Genomic DNA, 13215 nt, shown 5'->3' on the forward strand with positions numbered 1-13215 from the left:
GGCTACGGCCAACAGAAAACCAACGGACCAGCAACGCGCGCGCCGTCTTCGAGATCGGGTAGACGCGCCACGTGTGTTTGGCTTCGGGAGAGAGCCTCTTGTCGATATGTCACGCCACGCCGGGGAAATAAAACTACCGGAGAAACACGGCGGACCGCTTTTCCACGTAACTGCTCGCCCCGCGAGTACTCAACGGGAGTGCCGCGATCATTTATGTCCTATGTTGGCCGCCGCCGCCGCTCGCTCCTTTGATCTTTGGCGAAGGGATAACGCTACCTCGTGATTATCTCGTAAAGAGCTGAGGGATTCTTTTCTTCGGGCCAAAACGCGCCAGGCGTCTTGATTCGGAATTTTAGACGACGATTTCGTGGAAAGCATTGCGAGGACTTCGTTTGCTGACCCGGATTTTGGAATCGTTTTCCTTTGACTGGCAAAAACTCCGTTTTTAGGTCAAACGGATTGAACAAATATTTTTTTGATATACTGCTGAAACATTTATCTTGATCTCCAATAGAAGCTCTCGATATCGAAAGAAAAATGTTCAAACAATGTACCTTGCTAGTTAATGTTTAAATCGTTGTTCATATATGCGTGTTTACCATTCTGTCTACACTAAAATTTATTTTTTAACATTGTCTGTCTTAATTAGAAACTTCTTTGATATTAGCAAGTTTAATATTTGTATATAAAAATGTAGCATAAAGAAAATTGCGATTTTTTTTTTGGAATTCTCACTGCAAACTCGACAATTAAAGAATATTTTCCTCGGATTTGTATATTCTCTATGAAACGAAGTTATCAAGTTCCGATTTTGCTGATTGCCGTAGTCCAGGGAGCAAAGCATCGTCCTCTGCAACGTTCCGAGAGCGGAAAATGGGATTGCAATCAGCCTAATCCTACAACGGCGCGTACACATTAGCGAGCGTGCGATTCTTAAGTTATGTATCCATAGTCCGCAGCTAACAGTACTACACACGCCGGTTGACGATTCCCGGAGGATGTCCGCGTCCGACCACAACCGTCTGAAGAATTAGTCGTCTTCGGATTTGTAGGCAAACGCGTCGAGAGAAGGCTGTTAAAGTTGATTTGCTGGCAAAGTAGCCTGGCAATCTTCTGTAGACCACATTCTCTCATACCATCCTATTTACTCCTTTACACTCGGAAGCTACCGACATGTCAACCGCGCGATGCGAGACGGGAGACCCGGCTGCCGAGCCGAGCCGTAACGTTTCCGCATAGCGAACTTCCTTATTAAACATAACAGGGACGCGAACCTGTCAAACGGACTACTACTCGATTCTAATTTCTCCAGACCTGTGAAATATGGTCCAGGGATCAGGAAGAGTTAGTGATGCCGGCGTCAAATTGCACGTGTCAAATACGGTTGTTAGACGACGCTCGCTAAGCTTTTTCTTGTATTGACAGAACAACGGTAGATTCTGTGGGGTTGTTAGCGTGATTCGATCTTCTTTGCAACCTTGTTCACCTGTTAGGTTCTTTAGAAAACAGGATTCTCTCCTCTGTGTGTGAGATCGTCATTTTTTCAGTTTTAGATGTTATGAAGCATGGACTCGGTTCTGCCTCTCATTCAAAGCTCCATAAGACGATTTTGAAAAATCGTACATCAATTTTTTAAGGTGACATTGTAACGAGTCAATCTTTAAGACTGTGGAAATTTCAGTCAAGAGAAAATATCTTCCAGCGATTAAATAAAATGAACAGGTGTTACCAAACCAGAAAGACTAACGTGTTTACAAGAAGTATTTAAAAAAATCTATTTTAAAAAAAGTGAGAAATAAAGCAGTTTCAGGCACTCTTAAAATGTCCGCTGTCCGAGGGTTAAAACAGGACGAACTGTTTTTCTTCGCAGGAAGTCTTTAAGAAACGGACCCAATAAGCGATCAATAGAATCTTACGATTTTTTCATTAGTCTTGGATCATAGTATTTTTTATTATCGCTTATTGTGCCGCGGTTATAGTTGTAGCTCGTTCCCGACACGACACACGTCTAAAGAAGCATGAACGGTGCTCGTCGGCGGATCGAAAGGAGAAGCAATTCGTCGGACACGTCCACGTGATAAATCCACGTTTCAAGACGTTTTAACTGTTACACGAGTGAATATTAAATCTCGCCGATGACACGAGTCCGTAGCGGGAGCTCATTTAGAAAGCAATCAAGATCGATACGAAAGAGGACCGGGTATCGGGCCCCGCACGAAAAACTGGATCGATATCCGTCACACAGTTATCTGTTTACAGCTGGCTGTTACACGGCGAGCGTTTTCTGCGAAATTACACGCGGACGGAAGAACGCGTTAATCACCGGCACAACTACCAAGCGCGGCTTTTATATCCCGAGGAGCATAAAATCCAACGGGGCGCATAAACTTCGAATCTGGAAATTTCTTTTCCACGATGAAACAGCAAACAGATGCTCGTCGGGTAGATCGATACCTGACGAAGAACTGACGCGGCTGGCTCTTGCCCGTGGAACGAAGATTCGTTCCGTTTTTATGCTCCCGCGCGCGGGCACAATATAATGAACGAACAAAGTAAAAACTTCCGATTGTTTGACTCGGTTCGTTACCGTTCCGCTCGACTTTCTTATAACGTGAGCATGTATCGTATTGTAGTTTACGGCGGCGCGGCGTCCGGAGCTGGGCTCGATCGCATTTTTCTAGTTATTCTAATTGCTGAACTTCTCGAAAAATGTCTACCGAATGCTTTCCATTTTCTCCGGATTTTATTTAAACTCTGTTCTACGCTAAATAAGCATTCTTTTATGATTTTTTTGAAAATTGTTATCTTGTTTAAATTAAGAACGATTGTCGAGGGCACATGGTTCAGGGAATATAATTTTTATTATACATGTATAAAACCCCCAGTTTTATGATCAGCATTATATCAGATTTACATTATTAAATATGTTTGCATCTAACGAATTACTACACATTTAAGTATTGTATGAGGTATTATTCTAGGTTGAAAGAAATCTTTAATTTTCAAGTTAAAATAACACCGACTGCAAAGGGTTGATAATCGAAATAGATTTTTGGCTCCTCTTTACTTTATCGGACTCAAAATTTGTGCCTTTCTCCTATAAATTATGATGTATTTGGTATGTAATCCAGTAGATTTGTACTCGGGGCGGATGAAGATCGAAGTTTCGATCCTGTAGGATCAATGGTTCAGAAGTTATGCTTACTGAAAGTTGTGCATTTTTCAGTGTTTTTGGTAAGGGCGCCGCCATATTGGTTTGTAGTGTCGCGCGTCGCTTACCAAACAGAGCCGCTAGGTGGTACAAGTTGGTTGGTGATTAGGTCGGGGGGGGGGGGCAAGGTAAGCGACTCGCGGTCGTCACTACAAACCAATATGGCGGCGCCCTTATCTGTCAAAAACACTGCAGATTGCTCAACTTTAGGCAAGCATAACTCCTGAACCATTGATCCTACAGGATCGAAATTTCGATCTGCAGCCGTCCCGGGTACAAATCTACTGGGTTACATACCAAATACATCATAATTTATGGGAGAAAGGCACAAATTTTGAGTCCGGTAAAGTAAAGTTTACCAAGATTTTTATTTGACACCTGATTCTCACAATCGATGCAGATAATTTTTATTTTGTATTTTTATTTTCAGACTATTCTGAGCTAATTAATTAAATCGCTTCAACGCCAAAGAATTTTTTGTAGATGTATTTTAAAAGTCAATATATTAATTTTGTACTGACGACAAAAATTGACTCGGAAGTGTTGTCACTTGGAATCGCATGGTAGGAATTGCGGAATTATAAATGAAATATTTGCGAACAGTTACAACGGCCTATCTGAAACTATGTGCATGATCACGGCATAGTCAGCGCCGTTTCGCCAGGGAATGGCAAAAGCGAGGGGAAGAAAAGGAACGAAAGGAAGAAAGCCGCGCGGAGATCATTATTAAGGAGTAATGAATAATACCGGAAAGATTCAAGCATGTAAGGGTACGATACGCGACCCCGTCGAGTATAATTCTCGACGATTGCGTCATTACCTCTGCACAGGTAGACGATGGAAGATGCTGCGGCGGGAGAAGGATGCGGCGAAAGGCACTCCTCCGCGGAAAGCGAAATGTGCTACATCGTAACAGTGCATCACAATATAAACCTCGAAACTATTTAAGGATTCATGAAAACGGACCGGATAATATTGCCGCAGTATAATGGCAGCGCCGTGACTATACGGAATTTAATATTTGCGGAGGTGGATCGGCTAAACTGTTTCTTTTCACAGTTTATAGAAAATATTTTCCTTAAAACCACCATACTTACAATACTGAACGGTTATTCAACGGATTATTATTTTGGGATTATTACTAAAACGGTTATTCAACGGATTTATTGATACACTTTTTAATAGCAAGAATGTAATATTTTATTTTGGGATTGTTACTGAAAAGAAAAAATTTTCGAGCTTCATTTTCTTAAAATATTTTGTATGATGTATCGTTGATATTTTACGTAATTCTTTTTCGGAACCGTCTGACGAGTATTTTAAAGATTTATACAATGGTTGTTTTTTTTTGGTCACGATGAAATGTAAAATTTACAAGAACGCGAATGAACAATTGCATTCTATACGTGGGGATGAGGAGTCTCGCGAAAATGGGTTTTGCAAATTTATTGCAGCTTGTGTTACGTACCGTGCTACATAACAGGCCAGCGTGTCTGTCTATAGCTAGCCGTTTCTACTTGTAATGCATTCACACAACGACGCAGTATGATCAGCGTTGCGTTCACCTTCTGTTTATAAATTTATATCGCATTATTGCGGGGAATAAGCAACGCTGCAGTATTATGAATGATTGCGAACATTATTGCAGTAGGAATTGATCGACATCGAAACAAATTTTTTGAAATTTAAGAAGAATAAAAAACGCTATTCCTGAAACTGTTTCTTATCATTGAGCAACTATAATATTTAAGTTGTAAATTAGCTAGTATGGTGTTTTTATAGAAAAGAGGATCAAAATCAACGAGGGCCACTCAGTGATTCGAGAATCGCATTCGAGCTTGAAAGTTTTTCGATAAAATCGAAAGAAATGCTTGGTACTATACTAACTAAACAAAAAGCGGCAAAAATGAAGAACAAAGCGTCACGCTGCTATTGAAACACTCAATCTTCATTCACAAGCTCCTCTCCCAAGCGCAAGTCGCCGTAAAGAAGAGCCACGTCCAAAGATAACAGAAGTGGGGCATTCTTCGCAGATTTACTCTCGAGATGGGCAAAATAGATATCGCGTAAAGAGAACCAGGACTCCCAGGACTGCGAGAATCAAAAACTTGGCAAAGTTCGCAGCATCGCTCGCGGAAAGTAAACATCGATATCAGATTCGCGGTGGGGGGGGGGGGGGACGTGTTCTTCGGGACTTATCAAGCAACAAAAGCGTAAGCGAGGGGAAATTATCGTGGTCCGTCGGGCGAGAAAATTTGCGCGCGGTCGGGAAAAGTGCTCACGTTCCCGGCGCAACGCGTTCTGAATACGCTCCTTAATCTCTCCTTAAATTTCACCCGGGGAGATTTAGTTTCCCGTATTACGGCGCCAGTGATACATTGTGCAGTGTGCCAGCTATTTCGTGCTTTTCGGTTACTAGAACTTCCTAAGCAGCCGGTACGTGCCCGCTCGCGTTATATCTGGGTACAATAATGTAGAATTATCTATTGATTTAGTTGCTGGCTGAGGGTCCACGCGGGAGTTGTGGGGGATGGGGGAGAGAGAGCCAGGCGGGTAGTTTAGAACTGCTATGCGCAAGAGCGCCGCCTTGAATGTGAGATTCGAAATTATCGCGACGATTCGGAACAGTTAGGTTCGTCTACCGGTCGAGAATGGCTCGTGAGAAAGAGAGAAACCGAGAAAGGGAGGGAAGGAGAGAGAGAGAGAGAGAAGCAAAGAAAACGGAACTGCTTCACCGAGCAAATGTATGCGCACTCCCGGAGATAACGCGAACGCGAGGAACTCTCACTATCTCTCTGTTTCTTCCCCGCTTTCTTTCTCCTTTTCCTTCTCGCTGGCATTAACGTGCTGATGCGGTCTCAAGCTCAAGAGTAGAGGTTAACTCTCGTGTCTATCTTCGCTCTACACGATGGATAATTCAGCGTTACTTAACCGTTCCGTGCAACGCGAAAGAAACGGAGACGCCGCGCTGCTAAATCGCCGCGGAACGATGACGGGCCCGGCTTGTTTATCTTACGTTCCCATTGTCCTCGCGGACCCCGGCACACTTCCACGTCCCTGGAATTCCACGGCTATAGTCCTCGCGAAATCAACTGGACGCCCAAGGTTACCGGATCGACCCCGCTAGCTCGTTTTCTTGCACTACCTGCACCCCTGTTCGTACGCGTCCGCGTTTATGCAGGTATTTCCGGATTTTGAACAAGTATCGCTCGCATCTACCTTCTTCCCTGGATTTATCGCGTTGTTGTATTATCTTGATGGTATTCTTGGGTAACACACGCTCTATTTATAGTCATGTTATTTTAATGCACAGTTTATATGAATGTATTAGTTGTCCACTCCTGGACGTATTCGTTGTGCTTCAAAAGTAAATATAGTAAGCGAAAAGTTCCCGAATAATAAAATTAGAAATGTGAAAGTCTAGGGAAAATACGGAGTAGAAGTTTTTCGTTTAAGGCTTCGTTTACGAGAAAATCTAGTTTGAAAATTCGTCGGGAGCGCGTGGTGCTGGATAGGAATCAGCTGACGTGTCTGTTCATGACCGGCCGCCTCTACTTCCTGTAAATACTCACGCACGCTAACCTGACGAATCTTCAAACTCGATTTTCTCGTGAATGAAGTGTTGCAAAAAATTCTGCTGTTTCTTTTCGTTTCATTTCCAGCTACAATGTAATTTCTGCTGGATTGCACGTAAAATTTCAAAGTAGAAATATTAGTACATTCATTCATTGCAATTTAGCAGCTTGTGAAAAGATGACGAAGCAAGGAAATAGGAAAATCCGTTAAAATGCGTTTTATAAATGTTAATAAGCGCTTTCTTACTGTAAAATGAATTTCATGATTGCTACATTTTAATTTGAAGTTTTAAATATATGAATCTAGGAAACGTTGAACTTTTCAACCGAGTTAATAAAATATGTAAAATCTTAATCGATATTTAACTATTTAAAGTTCATGAAATGCATGCAAATTTTTAATGAATATACACAAAAGTAAATGCGACTAACATTCTAGACTCAGTTCATTTCTATTCATAGACATTCCGGAACCCTGATCCATAAATATTTAAACAGCATAAGTTTTCGACGACATTAGACTCGTGCAATATCACGAGTTGCAACAGTTGCGTCAAGAGCTGCATCCAACTTTTCCATTCTTGCAAAGATTTATGTTCATCCGGAATATAACCAAATAAACAGCTCAACACAATTTTAAAACTACATCGTTTACGTCCAAGAATCTCCCAAGAAAATTTGCTGACTTTTAATAAAACGAATCTGCACCGGTTCGAGTTTATAAAATAGTTTGTTCAATGTGTACAGACCACTTGCGAACTAGTACGGTTTTGTACAAAAAAATTGCAGCGGTTCGAGAAACATAAAAATATCTTTCAATTAGATTCATAACGAAAGAGTTTTACGAGAATGTTTACTGTAGAAATTTCGCGAGTAATTAATTTGCGAAAGAACGATTTCGACGAACGGGCGAGTTTTCAACAGGGAATAACTGAAACATTGAACAAATACCGTGAAATCAATTATCTGATATTGAATCTCCCGCGTCGTCTATATCTGATACCACTGGTGAACATTGCTCGTGCAGGTTCTAAATAAAACGGAAACAAGTTTTAGTATCTTCTATCGGGGAATGCTGCTCTTAAATTCCCGTGAAATGATGATCGGTTTCAATCTCTAACGGAAGCATTCCCATTGTCTTCCAAACATTAGAAATCTTCTTGTTCTACAGGATTCCGGGATCGGGCAGATTACGTAGATATGTTCCTGAGGAACGATACCGCGGCCACGGTCTCGATCTCTTTATTGGCATTATTATACCGTAAATGTTTATTTAGCCGCGATCGTATCGATCGCGGTCAACCGATCGGTGAAAAAGTAGCGCAGAGAACAGTTCCTCGGATCCTCTGCAGAGATTCATTTGGTGCCTAACTTCTTCCTACATAGTACCAACAGCGACGAAAAAATTATTCGACCCTTCGTGATACTCCATCATGGGTGGTCTACCGATTCCGATAGCGATCTCCTTTAACGGTATATTATGCTTTAAGAAGCTACGCTCATGGGAGGAAGACCTCTGCCACCGACGCGACGCGGTGAATATTATTAATAATTTCCTTCCATCCCACTCCAATTTCCTGATCCTTCCACCTTTTAAATTCATTATTAATGTCACGAGTCGGCTCTTCTTTTCACTTTTTATATTTTTTGTAAGGTACGATCGAACGAATTGTCTGCATTAATTGTAAGAAACACAGGAGATCTTATGATCTTAATAAGTTCAAAATAATACTACAGTATAGTAGACTCTAGTACAATGCGATCAAAAAATTATTCACAACAGACTTTATGTATGCATCTTTTGTGGTAGTAAGCGTACAATTCTTTTTGTGTATACAGAACTTTCGAAAACAATTTTTTAATCGCTTTATGCCGGAGTGTACCGAATTTTTAAATTCTTTGAATATTTTTAGTTTTCTAACCGACTCATTTTTCTAAATAAGATTTGCTGCTTAGTGATAAGACAGTGTTAACATCAGATGTTGAATAAAGTCGTTTTTTGATCGTGATACATATCAGTATATTTTATTGATAGCACTGATGTATCGATTTTGAGATCAAACCGATTCATCTAATTGCTAACAAAAGATCTCGCGGAGAATTGAATTAGATAAGTTGCAGGCGATAAAGTTCTCGACTGAAACAGTGTTTCTCTGAGGCTTGAATTACGGCGAGATCCTAGCCCCAGCATTCAGCTGTATACGACCACAGAGACCCGAGTTCTTTGACAGAAAAGACGAATTAGCGACTAAAAAGGTTAGGTGCCAGCGAAAACGAAACCTGAACCGAAAGAAGTTTTCCTGTCTCCACGTAGACAGGAGAAATTACTAAAAAACAAAATGTTACTGACGTGATCGATATTTTAAAGGAGGTCAAAGTGAACAATAAATTTATTCTCATCCAAGGAAACACCAAATAAAATTATTACAATATTTATGGCTATTTATTCAGTTTCGTGATTCAGAATTGAAATTTTATGAAAAAATCATTCAATAACAATTTTAGTTCATTTTCAGGAACGTAAATCAATAATTTCTTAAAGGGATTGTTATTCAAGAGAACATTTTGAATTTTCGTTTTAATACAGGGTGTCCCAAAATTCGTGAAAATCCAGGAAGGGGGTGGTTCCTGAGACCATTTCAAGCCACATTTTCGTTTACAAAAATGTGGCTTGAAATGGTCTCAGGAACCACCCCCTTTCGGGATTTTCACGAATTTTGGGATACCCTGTATATTGCAGTAATTGAGAACCATACTAATAAGCTTTCAATATTAATATGTCAGGACCATGAGCTAATCAAAATTAATATGTCAAAATAATATACATCAAATTAATATGCAATCGAATTTTGGGTCAATCAAAATCAATCCACAATTAAAACTATACACTTGAGTCAATCAGAATTGATATACAGTTAAAACAATACGCTTGAGCCAGTCAAGATTGCTACTCAATTAAAACGACACACTTTTTTGTTTAAATTGAAGTTAATATAAATTTTTATTATTTGCTTGTGCAGCAAAGTGCATGACGTCATAGCGGGTCCATTTTATTTTTTGGAAAATTCCTTTTAGCCGCAGAGCAAGATTTACGCGATCCATGCGCGGGTGGCATCGCAGTCAATGGGGTATTAGAATTTTTTCGCGCGGCACCGAAATGTTTTCGACGCATAACTGGCCGAGCACAGCACGGTTATTCAAGCTGGTCCCCTTGTCCTCTGTTTCTCTGATTGTCTGGCCTACTCTTCCCTAATTTTCTTTTTCTCCGCTTTTCCCGCGACCCCTCGTTCCCGTTACCTATCATTTTACCTCGCCCGTTCCACAGCTGGCTCGGCACCGGGAGTCAATATTTGTTCTCGGACCTTTTCTGTGGCCATGATATTCTGTGATTTTACTCGTGCAGATTGGCCAGGCTGACCTCTTTAGAGTACGGCCGCGTATCTCGTGCTCCTGTGGCCATAAGCTCCCTCATTCGACGTAATTAGCGTCAATACTGAGACATTAACGCTCGCGTGACACGTAGAACGGCCTTATCGAGTTCGCTTCGAAATATAAAGTATTCTAAAGCCGGCAGCGTTCAAATCACTTGCGACGAGAATCCCACACTGGTTGCAATTTTCAAACTATGAATGCTTGAAATGGTAACAGAGTTGCCATTCTTCAAAAATAATAACACTTTTCAAATATATTTAAAATGTTGCTGCAACAATCATATGGTTAAGAATAGACAAAAAAAAGTGTTTAGCGAAACAAAATCGTCCGGTGCGGGATTCAATCCAAAGCCACAAAATTGGAAAAATTGAGTTTTAGTATTTTTTAACTACGATGCACTACATAAAAAATTCTGATAAAAAATCAAGAACAATGGCTTCAAAAATATCTCAAAATTGGTACCCTCTAAACTTCAATGCGAAATATGCATTTTTTCGAATTTTTGGAGATTTCCAATTTTTTGAAACACGTTCGAAAATTCGATTATAATCACGATGAGACACAATTAACATTATAATATAAACGTGGTACTCTCAAAACTTCAATATAAAATCAGCAATTTTATACTACCGGATTTTAAAAAGAATTCATTTTGCAGCCACAAAATTCTGAAATAATTCACTGAATTTTTTGATGAGTAGACCAGTAGAAATAGAACATAATTCATTAAATCGTGCTCACCTTATAACTATCCTCGTGGTAGGGGTGCCGACTTGAAAGTTATCACAGAATGTGACCAAAAATCAATTTGTTTGAAGGTGTCCCAACAATTCCAGAAAACAAAATAAAATAGAACTTTAATGTTTGAGACAGAATGGATTGCACGAATGCGAAAAGGGCCGAGTTTTCTGCACGGCGATCCGTGCAGCTTTCGATTACATCGAAAGAATAATCCCACGTACGAAACGAGGTATAACAAAGCAACGGAGGACAACAGGAGATAGTAATCGAAATGTCGTCTAAACGGAATCGAACCGATTTACTGTTATTTGAAGTCAGCCGCGGTTCTACCTTGCATGTCAGAATAAGGTTATATCGGTTTCATCTAGACCTCGACATTCTTTGATAAGACCCGCATTAAATCTTGCTGGTGGATTCATTCGTTCACTATTCCCGCTTCTAATACCCGATCCCGCAGTCCTGTAGAGGATTCGTGACCCAAAGTAATGGATCCCGAGCCACGGAGAGATCATGATAATTATTGCGTTCGGAGCTACCTCCACTTTCTATCAATGGAACATTCTTTTGTTCCCGTTCCATTGTGCGACGTTTGACCGTGTACATGGAACGCTCTCCTAATACAACCTCGCTGCTCAATTAATATCGAGGAAGAATGTTTTCTTGATAGGATATCATTAGACGAGTACCTGTGCTCGGTCTCGAGTGTTTAAAACGACCGTCCTAATCGAAATGATGTATCTAGATGTCTAAAACGTTTTCCGTGTTCAATGATGTTCTTCCACTTCTTTCTAAACTACAGTGGATCCAAGTATTTTAACACTACATGCCGAATTCTTAAAAATTACCAATATTTCAGCTGTGACAATTTCGTAAAAAATAATACGATAATTTGGACTCATTTTTGCGAAGTTTGAAGAACTTTATAAATCACTTTTTTTCACTTAAATAAAACACTGGAAGGTGGAATAGCAATAAAATCAATTTCAATGCAGTGCAGTGAAATGTCCCCTCTACTTTTAACCTAAATAAAGTATTCAAAATATTTCCAATATTTTTATTTACAGAACACACAGTCCCGTAATCACAGGTTCAAAAAGGATTCTAGGAATATCTGCATTATTTGTTCCGGTGAAGAAGAACACTCTAAGTTAACAGCATTTTTAGACAGAAGGGCACAGTGTGATCTCAGAATAGGCTTGGTGTTAATCAACAGCTTAAACGGCACACGTAGACAGCCGGGTTGTGTCGTTTAGTATAGTGACAACAGGCTCGTCGTGCAGGCCGGTCGTTCGCTATGTTGCTCGTGGGTCTCTCGAGTAACGGACTACAAAAGATAATTATTTAGGTGTCAAAGGTTCATCGGGCGCAATTTGGAAACGTGGCTGATCGCTCAAGTGACTTTAATTCAATTTCCTCGATATACTTGCGGTGTATCTAATCATGTGCCGTTCGACCGGCGGTCGTGATGCTCGCATTAAGAAGCCCTACTCGACGGATCACCGTTACTTAAAATTTGATTATAAATGCTCGGGATAATATTGCAACTAGAAACACGATAGGATCTACTCTTATCTCATATCAATATTTTACTGTAATTTTCATGTAATTCGAAAAAACAGCAAATTTCGTCCTCTTCTTATAATTTAACAATAAATTACAATGTTCATAATGACAGTAGCGATGCATAATTTCGTTGGATGCGAAGGGGACACAATAGTATAAGATATTTTTAATAAAATTAGTCACAACAAAAGAAACTTGATCTTTACTAAGATGTATCCACGTCTTCTAGTATATTCAGTGTTCATCTGGCTCACGTCACATAATCTATTCTGCAGGAACCTCTACTCGTGTTAATGACCTCGCGTAGTTCCGCCGGAAATTATTAAAATGACATCATCGTGGTAAGAGCAGCAACGGAAATTCATCGTAGGAACGACGAAGCTTTTCCTACTCTCCTCACCGGCAGTGTCCTTAACATGAAACTTGGTTTGACGATGGTAAAATTTTTGTTTAACTGAGTATGCAGCTACGCAAGCGTGACAGTAAATTTCTATCTCGAAAATGTTCGAGAACCTCGATCCCGAAAGAAACAAAAGAAAAACAAGCTCTCAATTTTTCCAAAGCCCACATGTTCCCTGTTAACCATCCACTCGCTCACGAGCCGTGGCGTGCAAATCTTGCGGCTGGCAAAAAAGCTGAAATAATCGAGCACGACGCCGGGAGTCGTACAAAACCACCAAGGCATTGTTCACG

General features: G+C 40.3%; 2 protein-coding genes across 5 annotated transcripts in view; both read right to left on the reverse strand.

The window, feature by feature from the left end:
• Atg16 (Autophagy-related 16) overlaps nt 1–13215 on the reverse strand; it is a 642505-nt gene that overhangs the window by 143880 nt on the left and 485410 nt on the right. The gene's annotated exons all lie outside the window — the stretch shown is intronic.
• LOC143210246 (uncharacterized) overlaps nt 1–13215 on the reverse strand; it is a 473171-nt gene that overhangs the window by 45269 nt on the left and 414687 nt on the right. The window contains exon 4 of the mRNA XM_076426928.1: nt 1–13215. This exon is cut by the window's left edge and continues 45269 nt beyond it; it is cut by the window's right edge and continues 46263 nt beyond it. The gene's annotated coding sequence lies outside the window, so the exon portion shown is untranslated.

The sequence above is a fragment of the Lasioglossum baleicum genome, chromosome 7, assembly GCF_051020765.1.
Source record: "Lasioglossum baleicum chromosome 7, iyLasBale1, whole genome shotgun sequence".
NCBI lineage: Eukaryota > Metazoa > Arthropoda > Insecta > Hymenoptera > Halictidae > Lasioglossum > Lasioglossum baleicum.